The 18,295-nt window shown below is 37.7% G+C and overlaps 1 protein-coding gene across 4 annotated transcripts in view; it reads right to left on the reverse strand.

Annotated features, from left to right (window-relative positions):
* C2H1orf141 (chromosome 2 C1orf141 homolog) overlaps nt 1-12,299 on the reverse strand; it is a 51,944-nt gene extending 39,645 nt beyond the window's left edge. For 2 of the 4 annotated variants that reach the window (XM_012767224.3, XM_075999226.1), the window contains exon 1: nt 12,217-12,299. The gene's annotated coding sequence lies outside the window, so the exon portion shown is untranslated. Of the gene's footprint in view, nt 1-8,709; nt 9,704-11,559; nt 12,154-12,216 lie in introns of those variants that run through there. The other 2 variants (XM_012767217.2, XM_075999223.1) reach the window with 2 other exon arrangements.
* Between the last annotated feature and the right edge of the window lie 5,996 nt (nt 12,300-18,295).

Consider the following 18,295-nt stretch of genomic DNA (forward strand, 5'->3'; position numbering starts at 1 on the left):
ATCAATTCAACAAGAAGATATAATATTCCTAAATATCTATGCACCAATCACTGGAGCACTCGGATTCATAAGACAAATACTTCTAAATCTAAGAAAAGAGATAGACAACAATACAATAATAGTAGGGGACTTCAACACCCCACTGACAGCACTAGACAGATCATCCACGTAGAAAATCAAAAAAGAAACACTGGACTTAAATTGGACTCTAGACCAATTAACCTAACAGACATTTACAGAACATTCCACCCAACAGCTGCAAAATATACATTCTTCTCATCAGTACATAGGACATTTTCCAAAATAGACCATATATGTTAGTCCACAAAGCAAGTCTCAATAAATTTTAAAAATGAAAATAAAAAAAATTTAAAAAATCAAGTAGCATCTCAGACAACAGTAGAATAAAACTAGAAATCAATTACAAGAAGAACTCTCAAACCTATACAAATACATGGAAATTAAACAACCTGCTCCTAAATGATCTTTAAGTCAATGACACAATCAAGATGAAAATTTAAAAAGTTTTTGAAATGAATGAAAATAGAGACAAAACATATCAAAACCTCTGAGAGCACTCTCGGAGGCCGAGGCGCGAGGATTGCTCAAGGTCAGGAGTTCGAAACCAGCCTGAGCAAGAGCAAGACCTCATCTCTATTAAAAATAGAAAGAAATTGGCAAACTAAAAATATATATAGAAAAAAATTAGCCGGGCATGGTAGCGCATGCCTGTAGTCCCAGCTACTCAGGAGGGAGGCAGAAGGATTCCTTGAGCCCAGGTGTTGGAGGTTGCTGTGAGCTAGGCTGACACCATGACACTCTGGCCTGGGCACCAGAGTGAGACTCTGTCTTAAAAAAAAAAAAAAAAAACCTCTGAGATATAGTAAAAGCAGTGCCAAGAGGGAAGTTTATAGCATTAAATGCCTACATCAAAAAAATACAAAGATCACAAATTAACAACCTAAGTCTGGGCTTGGTTACTCATACCTATAATTCTAGCAGTCTGGGAGGCCGAGGCGGGAGGATCACTTGAGCTCAGAAGTTCAAGAGCAGCCTGAACAAGAGTGAGACCCTGTCTCTAACTAAAAATAGAAAAATTAGCCAGGCATGGTAGCGTGTGCTTGTAGTCCCAGCGACTGGGGAGGCAGAGGCAGGAGAATCACTTGCATCCAGGACTTTGAGGTTGCTGTGAGCTAGGCTTATACCACAGAACTCTAGCCCAGGTGACAGTGTGAGACTCTGTCTCAAAAAAAACCAAAACAAAATAAAACCAACAAACAAAAAAACAAATTAACAACCTAATGTGGCATCTCAAGGAACCAGAAAAGCAAGAACGAGCCAAACCAAAAGCTAGCAGAAGAAAAGAAATAAAGATCAGAGCAGAACTAAATGAAATTGAGACCCAAAAAGGAGACATTACAACTGATACCAGAAAGATACAAAAGATTGTTCAAGACTACTATGAACATCTCCATGAGCAAAAACTAGAAAACCTAAAGCAAATAGATAAATTCCTGAAAACATATAACCTGCCAATATTGATTCAGGAAGAAACAGAAATCCTGAGTAGACCAATAACAAGTAGTGAGATTGAATCAGTAATAAAAAATCTCCAAACAAAAAGAAACCTCTAGGACCAGACAGATTAACAGCCAAATTTTACCAGACATACAAAGAAGAATTGGTACCAATCCTAATGCAACTGTTCCAAAAAATCTTCTCCCTAATTCATTCTATGAAGCCAGTATCACCCTAATACCAAAGGCAGGAAAAGACACAACAAAAAAAGACAACTACAGACCAGTGTCCCTGGTAAACACAGATGCAAATATCCTCAACGAAATACTAGCAAACAGAAGACAGCAGCACATCAAAAAGATAATACACAATGATCAAGTGGGTTTTATTCCAAGGAAGCAAGATTGGTTCAACATATGCAAATCCATAAATGTGATTCATCACATAAACAAAATTAAAAACAAAAGCAATATGATCATTTCAACAGATACAGAAAAAGCATTTGATAAAATTCAGCATCACTTCATGATAAAAACCCTTAACAAACCAGGCATAGAAAGAACATGCCTCAAAATAACAAAAGCCATATATGACAAACTCACAGCTAGCATCACACTGAATGGGGAAAGGTTGAAAGTGCTTCCCCTAAGAACTAGAACAAGATGAGGATGTCCACTTTCACTACTTCTATTCAACCTAGTACTGGAAGTCCTAGCCAGAGCAATCAGGCAAGAGAAAGAAATAAAGGGCATACAAATCAGAAAAGGGCAAGTCAAATTATCTCTGTTTGTTAATGATATGATCTAAGACCTAGAAAACCCTAAAGACTCCTCCAAAAGACTCATAGATTTAATAAATGAATTCAGTGAAGTCTCAGGATACAAAATCAATATACAGAAATTAGTAGCATTTTTATACACTGATAACAACCAAGCTGAGAACCAAATCAAGAACTCAATCCCATTTACAATAGCTACAAAAAGAAAAGAAAAGAAAAGAAAAGAAAAGAAAAGAAAAGAAAAGAAAAGAAAAGAAAAGAAAAGAAAAGAAAAGAAAAGAAAAGAAGGCCGGGCGCGGTGGCTCACGCCTGTAATCCTAGCACTCTGGGAGGCCGAGGCGGGCGGATTGCTCGAGGTTGGGAGTTCAAAACCATCCTGAGCGAGACCCCGTCTCTACTAAAAATAGAAAGAAATTAATTGACCAACTAAAAATATATATACAAAAAATTAGCCGGGCATGGTGGCGCATGCCTGTAGTCCCAGCTACTTGGGAGGCTGAGGCAGGAGGATCGCTTGAGCCCAGGAGTTTGAGGTTGCTGTGAGCTAGGCTGACGCCATGGCACTCACTCTAGCCTGGGCAACAAAAGTGAGACTCTGTCTCAAAAAAAAAAAAAAAAAAAAAAAAAGAAAAGAAAAGAACCTAGGAATATATTTAACCAGGGAGGTTAAAGAACTCTACAAGGAGAACTACAAAACACTGATGAAAGAAATCATAAATGACACAAACACATGGAAAAACATCCTATACTCATGGATCAGAAGATAAATGGAACAGAAGAGAGAACCCAGAAATAAAGCCACATACCTACAACTAACTTCTCTGTGACAAAAGTTACAAAAACGTACACTGGAGTAAGGATTCCCTATTCAATAAATGGTGCTGGGGAAATTGGATAGCCAGATGCAGAAGAATGAAACTGGACCCTATCTCTCACCATATACAAAAATGAACTCAAGATGGATTAAAGATTTTAATATAAGACCTGAAACTATTACAACTCTAGAAGAAAACCTAGGAAAAAGTCTTCTAGGCATTGGCCTATGCAAATAATTTATGACTAAGACCTCAAAAGCAAATGCAGCAAAAACAAAATAGACAAATGGGACTTAATTAAACTAAAAAGCTTCTGCACAGCAAAATAAATAATTAAAAAAGTAAATAGACAACCTATAGAATAGGAGAAAATATTTGCAAATTATGCATCTGACAAAGGACTAATATCCAGAATCTACAAGGAACACAAACAACTCAACAGAAAAAAATAAATAATCCCATTAGAAAGTAAGCAAAGGATATGAACAGACAGCTTTCAAAAGAAGACATACAAATAGCCAACAAACATATCAAAAAATGTTCAATATCATTAATCATGAGAGAAATAGAAACTAAAATCACAATGTGATACCATTTTATACTAGTCAGAATGGCCATTACTAAAAAGTCAAAAAAACAATAGATGTTGGAAGGATGCAGAGAAAAGGGAACATTTAAACATTGTTGGTGGGAGTGTAAATTAGCATAACCTCTATGGAAAATAGTATGGAGGCTTATCAAAGGACTAAAAATAGAACTACTATTTGATGATGCAGCAATCCCACTATTGGGTATCTACCCAAAGGAAAAGAAATCATTCTATCAAAAAGATAGCTGCACTTATACGTTTATGATAGCACTATTCACTATAACTAAGATATATATTAGAATCAGCCTAAGTGTGCATCAACTCATGACTGAATAAAGAAAATGTGGTATGTATACACACGCACACACACACCATGTAATAATACTAGTGAGCCATAAAAAAGAATGAAATCATGTCTTTTGCAGCAACATGGATGGAACTGGAGGCCAGTATCTTAAGTGAAATAATTCAGAAACAGAAAGTCAAATACCACATGTTCTCACTTATAAGTGGGAGCTAAATAATGTGGACATATGGACATAGAAAGTAGAATAAGACATTGGAGACTCCAAAGTGGTGGAAAGTGAGAGGGTAGGAGAGGGGTATGGGATGAGAAATTACCTAATGGATACTATGTACACTAATCAGGTGAAGGTTACACAAAAATCCAAGACTTCACCACTGTGCAATGTATCCATGTAACAAATCTGCACATGTACCTCCTAAATCTATGAAAATAAAAAAAAATTTAATTAAAAAATTGGTCAATGATCCAAAATTGTTAATATATCACTTAGCAGGCAGTTGATCATACAGAAGGAATAGCAGCTAAGCTGGTTAGGTCCCAATGCTATAACAGTTTATACTTTCTAGTTAATTAATGTTGCTGAAAACCTCATCTGGGGTCAAGCAGCCCATATGAGGCTTAGGGAGATGTTTGTGACTAATTTAATACATTTTCAGATGAGAACACTGAAGATCACAAAGTACCTTATCAGAGCAATACAAATAGCTAGGGCAGAGTGGAGGCAATAATCCAGAAATACTAACCCAAAGGTCCCTTTACTTTATTTCTTTTTTTTTAATTTTTATTTTATTTTATTTTATTTTTATCTCAAATTCTGTGGGTACAAATATTGTTAGGGTTACATATCTTGCCCCTGCCGCCCCCACCCTGCTCTGCCAGAGCTTCAAGCGTGCCCAATCTCCAAGTGGTGCGCCCTGCACCCACCATGAAAGTGAGTACCCTTCCCCTTCTCCCCCCTTCCACCTGTTCACTTCCCATTAACAAATTTTTTTTTTAGACATTTTGGTTACAGTGTGTTTCTTTGCCTCTCCCTACAAAGGGATAGAGGTAATCCTTTCCCCCCTACAATGCTCATCACATCCTTAAGATGTGGGTCCCCCCCCCAGATCCCTGTTGAACACTACAATTTTTTGAGCACCATAGTTTATTTCTTTTTAAAATTGGAGTAGATGACCATGTATTCAGTATATTTTGGTTCGATGGATTCAAAGTGGCATTTTTTTTTTTTTTTTTTTTGAGACAGAGTCTCGCTTTGTTGCCCAGACTAGAGTGAGTGCCATGGCATCAGATTAGCTCACAGCAACCTCAAACTCCTGGGCTTAAGCAATCCTGCTGCCTCAGCCTCCCGAGTAGCTGGGACTACAGGCATGCGCCACCATGCCCTGCCCATTTTTTCTATATATATTATTTGGCCAATTAATTTCTTTCTATTTATAGTAGAGACAGGGTCTCACTCTTGCTCAGGCTGGTTTCGAACTCCTGACCTCGAGCAATCCGCCCGCCTCGGCCTCCCAGAGTGCTAGGATTATAGGCGTGAGCCACCGCGTCCAGCCTCCAGTGGCATTTAAGTGTAAAGTTATATGGTTCACAAAAAGTACTCAATCATCAATGTTTTTAGTAAACATCAATGTCAATACTAAGTTTTAGCTCAAAAAATTTATATTTCTTCTATTCAATTAATACCACACAGAGACAATAATGCACGAAAATGCAAGGATTTAAGATCCTATGCCAAAAGCTCATATTTTGTACTTGATTTTTTTCATCTTTTTTCTACTCTCTTTCCTTCACCATGTAATGCCCTAAGCATAAATCCTTTATTCTCTGATAGTGCCTTCCCATCCAAGCATGCTTTCTGTCATGTTACTTCATCCAGATACTCCACCTCCAACCTATGATATGGTCCAATGTGATAAAGAGACTATGCAGAGTTTCTGGAACTTTGCACGAACTAACAACTAATCTTAATGCAAAATGCATTAGGATTATATTAAATGTTCCTCAATATGACCTTCTGTGTTTTAGTCCTTTCTTTATCTTTTTAATTTGAATGTACACATTGGTGTTCCTACTTCATACTCCCATTTCTATGAGCATGCATTATCATTTGATGATAAGGATTTATTTGTTCATTTGGTCACTGGAGATCTAAATGTACTCTCAACTCCATTACTTTTAGTCTCCTAAAGAAATTACTTCCAGTGGTTATCCCAGTTCTCCTGTACTTCATCTTTTTACTTCATTAATTTCTTCCCCTTAGTATGCTCTCTTCTATTTGTAAAACAGAAAAAACTTCTCCTGACCCTACTACAGTGTTTCCCCCAAAATAAGACAGGTTCTTATATTTATTTTTCCTCAAGAAGACACCCTAGGGCTTATTTTCAGTGGATGTGTTATTTTTTTTTTTTTACAGCAATCTACATTTATTCAAATATAGTTAAGTCGTCTTCTTCTGGAACATCATCATAACTCTCCAAACCCTGAATTCCATTCTGAATTTCTTGCAACCCTATTTCCTTTAGAACCATTGGCTCCAATGTCAAGTAATAGAGCTCTCATGGGGCAGATGAGAAGGGCTGCACGTCTTCTTTTACCACTTGGCGATGAAATGCATGGGTTGTGCAGATACGCTGCGTAGCCACGCCCATCACTAGGTCTTATTTTCGGGGTAGGGCTTATATTGCTCAAATGCTTAAAAATCCTGCTTGGGCTTATTTTACAGGTAGGTCTTATTTTCGGGGAAACACGGTAGTTGTCATTTTCTCTCTCCTCTTCCCTTTATTGCCAAATTTCTTTTAATGGTAGTCTATACTTAAAAGTTCTAATTTCTTACATCCCTTTTCCTTCTTAATCTACCATAATTTCACTTCCTTCTAAACTATTCCACTAAATCTTCTCTCCTATGTCACTAGAGTGACCATCTTAAAAATTAGTGGACACTTTTCTGCTCTTACCTTATTTGAATTTTTATAACTTTTGCTAATGTTGACCACTCATTTCTCTGGAAACTCTCCCCTCTCTTGGTTACTATGACAATAGTCACATCTTCCTACCTTCTATGATGATTCCTTGTCAGTGTCTTCAACGTGTTCTTCTTTAGCTTACTCCCTAAATACTAGTGTTTCTAAGGGCCATCTTTCTCATTATTGCATACATTCTTCCAAAATGAACTCTCAGATCCATGGCTTCATCTACCACCATTTATTTCTAAATGGCATAAAATAAAATCTCTCCAAACCTATATACCAAGCTCAACTCATATTTCCCATAGGTAGCCCAAGTATAAGTTTAAAACTTGTCCCCACCCTTCCATTCTCCAACCAAAAATCTCTTCAACGCTTACTATCACATTAGTATTTCTTAGGCTTCTAGCCCATACACCTAGGAGTCATAATGGTTCTCAATCCTAGTTACACTGTGGAATTAACTCAAAACCTTCCAACAGGTTCCCAGTTGCTACCCCAGACTCTCTAAGTCAGAAATTATGGAGGTGAAGACTAGGAATCTATTTTTTAAAGTCATTCTGATATAGCTGTTCTCAAAACCAGAATTGGGTCCCCACTGTCCTAGAAAGTTCCTTTTAGTCTCTCCCTACATATACATACATACATACATACATGTCCATACATATGATCCATTCTATCTTCCATTCTATCCACTCTATCCTTCACATCTGAATTATTTTTTCAAGAAAAATACCATCAGATGCCTATATGCTTAAACCTTTAACCTCTCCCAGAAGCTTTCAGAAAAAATGCCAAGCTTCTTGATCATGCAGGGTTCATGGTTTGGCTGCTGATAAAAATCTTTAACACTGCCTGCCTCTTGCTCATATATACTTAATAGTCTCATCATAATGAACAACCTGTGGTTCTGAAAATGTGTTGGATTTTCCTTTATTTGTCAATTCACTTTGTTATTCCCTTTACCTACAATACTATTCTTCCCTATATTCTTAAGTCCTGGTCATCCTTCAAGACCTTCAAGATATGTAACATCACTGCTAGGAAGCTTTTCCTAATAGACTATGATTTAGATACCAAATTTTTGTGTTCATATGACATCTTATGTATACTGCTATCTTAGCACTTGTCACACTCTAATAAAACATTTGACATACTTTTCTTATTTCCTCTCTCTGAGTTTCTTGAAGTCAGGACCCATGCCTAATTCATCTTTGCATCCCTCATACCTAACAACTTGAATGAATAACTACTAGCCATAGAGGAAATAGACAACTATAAATGCTATGACTGCTTTTAGCCTGCATTTACATTTATGAGTATGCACAAGTTTTTGACAAAGTCATGTTGAGTTTTCTCCAGATCAAACCATTGTATTAAAAGAGAGAAAAAAAAGTAGAAAATTAGTTGAAGGAAAGCAAAAGTTAAAGGAATAGATTTCATATTAAATGCAAATATTGCAAACATTGCTTTCTCCCCCACCTTCAAACTTAGGAGGGCAGCATGGTGTATTGTATAAGAACAGGATCCCTGGAGTCAGACTGCTTGGGTTTGAATCCTTAGCTTTGACACTTACCAGCTGTGTGCCTGTGGCCTTGTTCTGTGTTGTTCATATGTAAAATAGGAATAATAAAATTACCTACTTTGTGAGGTTGTTATGAGGTTTAATTGTGCAAATGTAAGTAACATATAAGTGTTGGATAAATAAAATAAACATATATAAGTTATGATATACTTACCAGTTAGGAACAAGATGTGCAGATTTCCTATAAATGCTGCAAAATTCATACTCTCCATCTGCATACTATTTCCTTTTTTTCTGCCATGCCTGCTTTCCTGTGATCATCAATGATCCCCATATGTCTGACTGTCACTTTTTTCACACTATATTTCTTTAGTTATACCTATACTAAATAGCTTTGGAACTTGGGAAATAATGAGAATTTATTCAGCAATTCAGTAGCTTCTATTTTAATCCAGCAATTCAGTATCTTCTGTACAATGTCATCTGATTACCTTGTTTCCTTTCCTTCTCTAGTTTCCTCATAGATTTACTTCTGAATTTTCTATTAAATTCTTATTCTGGGTTCAACGAACAGAAACAGAAACTCGTTGTCCTATAAAACCCAAGTGTAGGCCTGGGATAGATACAACTACTTAGGGAGATTATCCTGAGAAGCATTACTATGTCTCCATACTGAAGTCTCATCAAAAAGCAAAAATAGTTTTGAGTTCAATAGATCTAATTATCCCCCTTTCAAATGATATATCAACTGGGGACAAGAAAGATGATCTTACTTCTTCAATATGTATAGATAGATATGAAGCATTCTTATGTACTTACAGTTGGGGGAAATGCTCTCACCTGGAATACACGGTTCTTGTGTGGTCATAGAATCTTAATTCATAGAATCTCAATTCATAGAATCTCAGGGTTAGATTGGATCAATAGCCTTTTTGCATAATTCCATGAACAGTGGCGCTACATTGACACAGAGGACAAGACCTTTCTGATCCTTGCTTTGATTTCCATTACCACCATCCTCCTTCAGACCTTCAGGTTTTTACTTTCCTTCCCCTGGTTTACTGCACTATACTCCCTTCCTAATTAGCCTGCCCCAACTTTCCTCTTCATCTTTCAAAACGACATCAGAGCTGTCTTTCTTCAACAGGACACTGATCCAGTCCAGCTCGAGCTCACCATCCTTGGCTTGCTCCCCACTACCTACAGAATGACACCCAAACTCTTCAGTTGGCATATGAGACCATTCAAGAAAAGACAGTCCAGGATCCGGCTCAGTTCACCTTTCCAGTTTATCCCCCCTAACCCTTCCTCTCACACTATATTCTACCACTCTTATTCTCTGGATGCATCCCACTCTTTACCCAAGTATGTCCTTCCTTCATGCTTTTCCTTCCCATTGGAATATTTTCTCCTCATGTCTTCCAGTCAAAAGCCCACTCTTTATCAAATCCTGTGTAAAGGCTACCTCTTTTATGAAATTTTCCTTGGCATCCTCTCATTCCTTGTCACAGTGACAGTCTTTTCCTTGTGTGCTCCTGTTTCACTTTGTTCTTCATTACAACACTTGGCGCATACTATTATACTTGCTGCTTAAGAGAGTCAATCTTTGACAAATCTCTTCTTCACTGTGTTGAAAACTCATTTAAAGCCAGAAGTGACTTACCCAACTCCAAATCTCAGCACCAGACAAAGCATTTTATATTTAACTGGGATTTGAAAATTACAATTTAATTTGGGGATGTCTCTGAATATAATTTTCAAGGATGAATAATCCCAGTTTATCTGTAATGAATTATGTTACTTCATAATGATTTACTGGAAGATGAAATACAAAGTTGAGTGAATTATTACAAAATGTGACTCTTGCCAAATCTAAACTCAGTAAAATTGTTTTAACAGGAAACTTGGATTTATGTTCTTAATTTCTAGTTCAGTAATGACAGTTTTTTGAAAAAGAACACAATGAAATAGAGACCTTGCCAATTAGGGAAGAATAAATTCCCAATCTCTCAATAAATCATCCACAGGCCTCACTGCAAAGGCTTGTCCACAACAAAGATTACAGGTCAACATATTAGCACATCAGAGACTTAGTCATAACTAAAATAACAATATCAAGCTAAAAAGTAACTTTTAAGAGCACTATTTCATTTCAACAGCATCTTTGGGACTGAAAACAAAACCAAAAAAACAAACAAAACCCAATGCTATCAACATTATAGGCTCTGCTGAGAAGTCTTCTTCAGTAAGTTCTAAACAACTCAGGAAACCTAAGAATCTCTAAAGTCACAAACTAAAGAGCAGGTCTGAGCAATATCTAGAAAATGGAGACAAATTACAATTTACTTCCATTGTAACATTGGCTTTATCAGTTCAAACATTTACTCCTTGAAGACAAGGCCTCATCTTATACTTGAAGCCAACACAGTCTGCTAAACCCTATATTGAGACCACAGTAAGCACTCACCTCATTGTTAAATTATTAATTTGTACTTAATAATGAGATAACTGGCTGAATTTCTCCACATCACTTTCCAAGTACAGACATAAGAGAATACTTTTTTTCTTTTTAAATCTAAAATGTTGATAAATGGCACATGTTATAGGCTAAATTATGTCCCCCCTCCCCCACAAATTTATACTTAGAAACCCTATAACTCCCAGTATCTCAGAATGTGACTGAATTTGGGGAGCCAGCCTCTAAAGAGATAGAGTAAGAATGGGGTTGTTAGGGTGGGCTTTAGTCCAATATGACTGGTGTCATATAAGAAGAGGAGATTAGGATATTAGACAACACCCAAATAGAAGACACCTTGTGAAGACACAGTGAGAAGGCAGCCAGCCACCTGCTAGTCACGGAGAACCGGGCTTTGAAAAAAATCAACTGTGCCCACACCTTGATCTCCACCTTTCAGCCACCAGAACTGTGAGAAAATAAATTTCTATTGTTTAGCCACCCAGTCTGTGCTGTTCTGTTATGGCAGCCCTAGTAAACTATTATAGCCCACAAACTGGGAGAACTAACTGAAAAACTGCTTATTCAAAGGCTAACTATAAACCTGACCTGTGTGCGTAGATCCACGCCATAAATTTTCTCGTCCCCTCTTTGCTGTTGTAAGAGAGAGGGAGAGCTCTTCCTTTTTAACCTTTACTAAAATTTCCTGTCACCAATTGAGATTGGAAGGGAAGTTTCCAAGGAAAAATGGCAAGGAATTTTACAACTGTGATGTCCATGCATTGGGGGAGTATTGTGAGCAAACAATCAGATGATGATTCGAGGAATCGATTGGCCAACTCCAAACCAGCACCGTAATCACCACCGTAATGACCGCCGGAGTCAGTCCCGCTGCGGGTTGGAAGTATATCAACCAAGCGACTTTTAGCGCGTCCCTCAACTCCCGTCCCTCCCGCAGCTCGCTCTCCCCGCGGCGCCTCCACCTCACTAGGAAAACAGGAAAACCCAGCTCAAATATTCTGTGCCTGCGCTCCTTTAATGGGAAGCCAAGACTGGGGGCAAAACTGAGGAAGCTCGTTGATATTCAGGGTGGAAGAGGCGAAGCGGGTCTCCACGAACCTGGACGCGCCCGGCCCGCCTCCCGCCGCCGTCCCGCCCCGTCCCCTCGCGTCCAGATCCCGCGGGAGAACGTGCTGCCCACTTCCGGGACAACACGAAACAAAACCCGCTTTAATAAAACGATGCTTTTCCTATTTCACCTCCCACCTCGGGGCAAATTTTGATTTCCAGTTTTTCCGTTGCTTCCGTCTCCCAAAACAAACCGCGTCCACTTCTTTCCCTTCCCGTCAGGCGCCGGTGGTTACTTCCCACCCCGCCCCGCTTTAGTCCCTTAGCGACGCGTCCTGCGTCCGTAGAAACAGGGTTCCCAGTTTTTCCTATCTTTAGAAGGTCTGGAGAGGAGCGTTCTCCTCCGAAGGGTTCCGCCACATACTTTTTTTTAAATTTTTTTATTTCAGCATACTATGGAGGTACAAATGTTAAGGTTACGTATATTGCCATGCCCCCTGCCCCCTCGACCGCCACATACATTTGCCACCAAAAGCCTAAGTGGCGCCCCAAATACTTAGGGGTATAAAACCGATTATGCAGAGTGGAAGGAGAGAGACATTAAAGAAGGGAGAAAATCAAATGAAAAGAACTGGGGAGCAGTGACTTTTCTTCCCTTTAATTCCTTCCTTCTCTTGTACTTTACCTGGAATGTGGAATTTCAAAAAGAAGCTTAAAACTTTCCCCATGCAATTTGAAGGTCTGAATGGAAGTCCACAGCTTCTATTGGGATGCTTGATAGAAGGTTAATTGCATGGTTTATGGCATAAAAAGGAATACATCTATTCTTATTTCCAAGCCTAGGAAACCACCCGTGTGGTTTGTAAGATCACCCTTGTATTATATAAGTTATATAGCAGGCTTGGACACACACACACACACACACACACACACACACACACACACGACACACCATTCATACACCACAGAATCATAATCTGAAAATGACTAACTAGAAAACACCTTGTATTTAATTAAGAATGGTGGGGATTTCTATAACATTGGTTTAATTTTTAGTCAAGAGTTATGTTGGTAAGAATTTCATGAATGTACCTTATTGATGTATCAAAATAAATAAAAAGCTTTAGAAAACAGCATTAATCATTACAAGACCATGTTAGTGGCAATGGCAGAAATTTTGCAAAAAAATGTGTTTTTAGCTATAAAGAATCAAAATTTGCCTAGAAATTGCTATTCATAGCCAATGCATGAAAACACTGGAATCCATTTATTTCCTAAATTTAAAATATAAGAAATGCAAATAAAAAGAGCAAGGTAGTTGATTCTATCATATTTTTAAAACCATATACATTCAAGAAGAACAATTTGTATGGAATTTGTAATTAGAATCTAGATGGTGGTGGTGATTTCCCTAAGATTGTTATAATGCCTTCAGCTCATAAGTTTGCACAGTAGCAAAATTAGCTTCTTAAATAAAGGAGAATTGAGTTCAGAAACATTACCTACTCATAAATCTTTAGTCAACAGAATTTATAAAGCATAGATATTATATGAAACTCCTAGAATATTATTATCTCAGTTAATATTTATGGAACATATAATACATGCCATATACAAGGCTAAAATTTTTAATATTTCCTATTTTGTCCTTCATCTTTCATTAATCCTTAATCCTTAATTAGTATCTATGAAAAATATATTATCTTTAATTTTAGAAATGATCAGAATTGAACTCATAGAAATTATATGATTTGCCCAACATCATATAATTAATAAGTACAGTATTAATGTAACACAAAGTATTTACTCTTTAATAAAAAACATTTGGCAAAATGTACACAAGAAACAATTTAAATGGATTCTTTCCTAGCTACTTTAATTGCTTTCGGTTAAATTCAATAGATAGTTACTGAATGAGTTCATGAACCTATTACAGATAAATACTAGGTAAAGAGCCTAATGAATGTTTTATTTAAAAAGTATACAGATTACTTAATATATAAACTACCTTCTATAAGAAAGCAAAGAAAGTAAAATCCGAAGAAGGACATTTTCGTACTTCAAGGAGTATAGGCCACTAGCACTCTGGGAGGTGGAGGTGGGAGGATCGCTTGAGCTCAGGAGTTCCAGACCAGCCTGAACAAGAGCAAGACCTACTAAAAATAGAAAAAATTAGCCAAGAGTAATGGTGTGCGCCTGTAGTCCCAGCTACTCAGGAGGCTGAGGCAGGAGGATCGCTTGAGCTTAGGAGTTTGACGTTGCTGTGAGCTAAGCTGTAGGCCACCTACAAAGCTAGAGGGCACATTCTCCAAGACTGTCCTTACTTCTAACACTAAGTTCAGAGGGTTCTCAAAACCCTGAGTAGATGCCATAATTTGCTAGAAAGACTCACAGAACTCACTGAAAGCTATTATACTTAGCATCATAGTTTACTATAGGGAAAGGATAGAGATTAAAATTAGCCAAGGGAAGAAGCTCATAGAGTCGAGGCCAGAGTCCAAAAATATCAACTGCAGAGCTTTTATTGTCCTCTTCCTGTGGAGCTGGGACAAGTTACTCTCCCAGTATTGCTGTGTGACAATACACAAGAAGTACTGCCAGCCAGGGAAGCTCACCTGAGCTTCGTGTGCAGAGTTTTTAGCAAGGTTCCATCACACAGGCATGATTAATTGATTGTCCGCATGGTTAATTAATCTCAGTCTTCAGGTTGGCTGATACCACATGACTCAAAGCCCTTACCTTACCTCACTCTGTTGGTCTTTCTGGAGAGGTCACCCCTGACCCTGTGACTATGTGGATGTGGCCAACTCCCCATCCTAAATCACATTGTTAGACCATCTAGTATGACTCAAGATCCTCAGGCAAAGACCTTTCTACTAGGCGTAACATTCCTAGTGCCTGGAGATTCTGTCCCAGGAGCCAAGGGCAAAAGCCAGACTTTCTTGTAGGGCCAAGAGATGCTCTTCTATAAATTCTTTACTACACAGCTACTCTACTTGGTTTAGAAATTACTCAAATATTTATTTAGTCATCCAAACGTGATGAATAGCCTATGATTCTCCACCCCCACCTCTGTCCTTTCTGGAGAAGGGAGTGTTTTTCCCTCACCCCACAGAAACCACGAGATCTGGGAGAAGTGTCAATATTCTTCAACCTTCCTAATATTCCTTCCACACCTTTGTTTCCTCTTCCTTAGGAAGAGCCATCTCTTGTGAGGTAGCCAACTATGTCCTTACACTTACTAACAAATTCCCAGCCATTTCCTACTTTTTATAGATTTGGGAACTTTCTCAGTGTTTCATTCCATATTAAACCCATGAAGTCAACAATTTTGCCTCAAAACTCATTAACCTTCCAGATTAAAGCTGTCTTTACTTCATTATCCTCTAAAACTATAACTCTGAAATATTCAGCTCTAACAGATCATCTTTGATCACAACCTCTGATCCCTTTAGCCCCTTGCCCCTCTTATTCTAGATAATAGGCTCTTTGGCCACTTAATGACCTTTCACCTCTCTTATTTGCCAATCCAGATAGACATCTTTCAGGCGCTGTATTCTCTGATATTTGTTCTGAATTGGTCACTTTCACTTTTGGCTCTTTGACACGTTCCCTTCCCTTGGCTTCAGTGATGCTACTCTCTCTCTTCCTTCTTTTCCTGCCTTACTGCTAATTTCCTGATTGCCCTTCTTCATGGACTCCTATTCCTCTGCTCACTCCTCAAATGTTAGTGTACCCTAGGATTCTTTCTTGTATTTTTCTCCCTTTTGTTTCCTTCCTAGGTTTGACATTTCCCTCAGAATTCAGTCAAAATGATGCAGCCTAGAATATAGAATCCTTCTACCACCTGAACCCAGTGTACATTGAGCTGAGTTCTGATTGTCTTTCCAGCTTAATCTCAGCCAACCCACAGTACACGAAGTGACAACCTTATCAGTTGATAGGAATTTTTTCAATGTTCCAGGTTTTTTATATGTATGTGTATTTCCATGCTGTTTGCTCAGCGCAGAGACTTCAGAAGAACTTCAACCCCCTGGCTCCAAGGGTAGAGCACAAGATCTATGTCAGGCCAGAGAGACCATGGACCACAATACCTTGTCCATGGTGATTGGCTGAGGGAGAGACAGCTGACTCACATGGGACCAGTTAGGGCTCAGGAAATTTAATCCTGGGACTTTGATCCCATAGGGAAGAAAACATTCTCTTCTCCTACACTACATGTTATGATGAGTTGAGCCTTAGGCTGTGGGGGCTGCCATGAAGATCCTGAGAGGAGAGTCAAGGCAGAGGCAGCAAATTGAGAGATGGACTTTCATGGTATCATTGGAGCCCAGAGTCAAGCTACCACTAAAGCTAGAGCTACCTATAGACCTTTTAGTTAACTTGATCAAATAAATTCTCTGTGCATAGAGCAGTTTATTTTTCCACTTTTCACAAAACTAAGCCTATAAACCAATACTGTGCTCAACAAATATTTGTCAAATGAATGGAAACCATAAAATGGATAGATGCATTATCTCAGATGGCTGGTCTGACAATTAAATGACTTACCAATGTGAAATGCCAAGCACAGTGCCTGGCTAAAAGCAGGTACACAAAACATTCATTGTGTTTCTGTGCTCCCAGGCCTCTCCCTATCACCACATAGTCCACGCAAGAATTCAAAATTGATATCTGAACTTGACTTTATAGTATTAAGAAAATATATAGTCTCAAAAATTTGAGCTGTTAAATCCTAAACTTTTCCCCCATAAATCCTTTTATCTTATTAGAGACCACAATTTTAAACGTATTCCTTTGTATAGCATTTGTTATGGTTTAAATATTTGTCCCCTCCAAAACTCATGCTGAAATTGAATATCGAATGTAGCAGCATTGAGAGGCAAGGCCTTTTTTAAAATTTATTTAAACAGAGATGAGGTCTTACTATGTTTCCCAGCCTGGTCTCAAACTCCCGGGCTCAAGTGATCCTCCTGCCTCAGACTCCTGAGTATCTGGGATTACTGGCACGTGCCATGACACCCAAGTTGGTGGGGTCTTTAAAAGGTGCAGAGCCCTCATGAATGGAGTAATCCATTTAGGTTAATAGGTTAATGAGTTATCATGAGAGTGAGTCTGGTGGCTTTATAAAAGGAATGAGAGACCTGAGCCAGCATGCTCAGCTCCCTGCCATGTGTTGCCCTGAGCTACCTCAGGACTTCTCAAAGTCTCCCCACCAGCAAAAAGGCTCTCACCAGATGCGGCCCCTCAACTTTGGACTTCTTTCTCACCCTCCATAACTGTAAGAAATAAATTTCTTTCCTTTATAAATTACCCAATCTCAAGTATTGTTATAAGCAACAAAAAATAGACTAAACATCTTAAAGTGTTTCATGCAAAAGCGCAATATTTAAAGTAAAAGATTATTACATATAACTTCATAAATATTTAAAATTTCTGCATGTCAAAAAAATCATAACAAAATTTTAGACTATGTTAAGCTTGGAAAACTGCCCAACCTGTGTAAACAACGAGTATCTAAAAATCTTATAAATCATTAAGAAAAGGGTAAACACCATAATGGGAAAAAAATGTGTGTTGAATATAATCGGTCAACTTACAAAAGATCAACCTACAAATTATCATTAATTATATTTTTGATATTCAACAAAATAATCAAAGGCATATGCATTAAACCAACAAAATACAATTTTTTCCTTATATTGGCAAGTTGGAAAAAGAATGGAGAAACATGTACATCTGTGCTCTGTTGGTGGAAATGTAAATGTTACAATGTTAATTTACAATTTCTATAAAACCTTTAAAAATACATTAATCACAGCAATTCCACTTTTAAGAATTTATATTTAGCAATTAATCATAGAAATGCACAAAATTAGGAATGATGACTTTAATTTAGCATTTTTCATAATGATAAAAAATTAAAAGTAGGATAATGGTATCTATCTGTTATCTAGTTAGTGAATTCTCGATAATTGAATTTATTATGTGTCAACTAATACTGAGGTTCACGTACATTGTCGCCCTTATTCATCTTATAGCTTGAAAACATGGGTTCAGAGGTGTTAAATATCTCAATCAATATTATAAAACTGGTATTAAGATTATTAAGTATCAAATGTCCAATTTCCTTAAGTACTAAGTTTAACAGTTGACATCTCTGACATTTCACTTTGACACTTCTTGTTTTATTTTTGTGTGTGTGTGTGAAGGTGCATCCTCATTCTTTCAAATGCATGGTCTGGCTTGTGATTATCTTTCAAATTTTTTTAGAGTT

Source organism: Microcebus murinus, chromosome 2, assembly GCF_040939455.1.
Source record: "Microcebus murinus isolate Inina chromosome 2, M.murinus_Inina_mat1.0, whole genome shotgun sequence".
NCBI classification, from domain to species: domain Eukaryota; kingdom Metazoa; phylum Chordata; class Mammalia; order Primates; family Cheirogaleidae; genus Microcebus; species Microcebus murinus.